Here is a 2,500-nt window from a genome sequence, read left to right as displayed (position 1 = left end):
GGGCCCGCGCGAACACGCAAGCGTCCGCTCAATTATTCTGCAAACAGGAGGAGGCTGAGCTCCCCTGCACAATACACCTCGAAACCCTCTCAGGTCCCGGCGGCGCGCAGCGCCGTCCTAAGTACTTGGTCGGGTTCGAGAGAGGCGCAATCGCCCGGAGTTTGGCGAGTAGACGCTTTAGGTGCGACCACCCGTGCTCCCAACTGAGCTTGCCGCTGCCGACAGAGGCCCGGGAGCGTGCTGTCGTGGCATTGCCGGCGGGAGACAACACGCGCCACCTACGGTGGCCGGCAGCTCCAACGCCAGCGCCACAGAAGGACAAAAGCCCCACTTGGGTGCCGAAGCGAACTCTCCCAGCACAGCGCACGCGCCAACACGTCCGCACAGCTGCGATACAATCCACCTGCGAGAACCGCAGAGGCGACCGAGCAGCAGACGGCGTCGCGGCGCCGAGCGCCGGGCGGCGGCGCATCCTCAGCGCACACAGTCCTCAATCGGACCAGCACACTGCAGATGTCCACCGCGCTTCGCACCGGGCCCGCGAGGACCTACTTTGGCCGCACGGCGCCGCGTGCAGGGTGCGCCGGCGCGCAGCTGCGCCGCCTGCCGCCTCCGTCGGCCGGCGCGCCTGCCACTGGCCGCCCCCACCAGCCGGCTGTAGCGCGTGCGCCCACGCACCGCGCGGCCAGCACGCCGGAAGGCCCCCCCTCACCGGCCGGGGACGGTCCCACCCAGCCACCGCCGCGTATCGCTTCACACCCACATGCCATTCACGTTCGTGGGCATGGTGGGTATCGCTGAAACAACCGGTTGGTAGCTCAACCGATCGTCGCCATCACTGATTCACCTCTAGCGAGAACAACCGCACCACAACGGTTTACCAGTTCTTCATTTGCGTAACGTCACCAGCAAACGTAGACGTCCATCGCCATTTGCAAATTCAACGATTGTTGCATGCCTGTGTCAGGTGTCACGACACACTATGTCTGCCCACATACACGCAACAACATGTGCACGCTTCGCGAACACGTGGAAGGTGGCCCCCGTACGTATGCGATGTCCATTGCGCGAACGACTGTCAACCGGCCTCTGTCGCATGTCGCAGATGTGGAACGCAGTGCACCATGCTATCACGGTGTGTGAGAAGAGACGACTACGTCTGACAACACGCGCCACTACATCAACAGACGGCTCATGCTGATCGCCATCCACGGCATACCATACTGCAATCCAGCTCTTATAGGGAGACGACACGTAGCTGAGTGCACAATATTTGGACCGTATGGTTCGCCGTTGTTGGCGCAGTCGTGGTACGGTCACACATGTACCACGATGTATCATTCAGTACATGAGGACCAATGTGCGGTACAGTGTGTGATTTGGACGTACAACATCAGCGGACAGTTGCCACAAGCCGTACCACAACGTAGGCTGTGCTTCGCCATGCGAATGCCAATGAACAACTGCGAAGGGCATTGAGCATGTACGTCCTGCCGCCATCCGCATTACAGTGTATAGCTGCAAGGTGTTTAACATGAAGCGATACTCTGGGGACCGGGCAGTGCGAGTAGCAAACTATATTGCGGGGGTTGCAGTTAGGCAACACTACACTAATTTAACGCGTCGTATGACAATTACAGAGCAGGTTAAGGCCCAACGTGTGTTGGGTTAAGGCCCAACGTGTGTTGGGTTAAGGCCCAACGTGTGTTGGGTTAAGGCCCAACGTGTGTTGGGTTAAGGCCCAACGTGTGTTGGGTTAAGGCCCAACGTGTGTTGGGTTAAGGCCCAACGTGTGTTGGGTTAAGGCCCAACGTGTGTTGGGTTAAGGCCCAACGTGTGTTGGGTTAAGGCCCAACGTGTGTTGGGTTAAGGCCCAACGTGTGTTGGGTTAAGGCCCAACGTGTGTTGGGTTAAGGCCCAACGTGTGTTGGGTTAAGGCCCAACGTGTGTTGGGTTAAGGCCCAACGTGTGTTGGGTTAAGGCCCAACGTGTGTTGGGTTAAGGCCCAACGTGTGTTGGGTTAAGGCCCAACGTGTGTTGGGTTAAGGCCCAACGTGTGTTGGGTTAAGGCCCAACGTGTGTTGGGTTAAGGCGCAACATAGGTTAGGTTAAGGCGCAACATAGGTTAGGTTAAGGCGCAACATAGGTTAGGTTAAGGCGCAACATAGGTTAGGTTAAGGCGCAACATAGGTTAGGTTACGGCGCAACATAGGTTAGGTTAAGGCGCAACATAGGTTAGGTTAAGGCGCAACATAGGTTAGGTTACGGCGCAACATAGGTTAGGTTAAGGCGCAACATAGGTTAGGTTAAGGCGCAACATAGGTTAGGTTAAGGCGCAACATAGGTTAGGTTAAGGCGCAACATAGGTTAGGTTAAGGCGCAACATAGGTTAGGTTAAGGCGCAACATAGGTTAGGTTAAGGCGCAACATAGGTTAGGTTAAGGCGCAACATAGGTTAGGTTAAGGCGCAACATAGGTTAGGTTACGGCGCAACATAGGT

Source organism: Schistocerca americana, unplaced genomic scaffold (assembly GCF_021461395.2).
Source record: "Schistocerca americana isolate TAMUIC-IGC-003095 unplaced genomic scaffold, iqSchAmer2.1 HiC_scaffold_162, whole genome shotgun sequence".
NCBI lineage: Eukaryota > Metazoa > Arthropoda > Insecta > Orthoptera > Acrididae > Schistocerca > Schistocerca americana.
Note: the sequence above shows the minus strand (reverse complement) of the source record.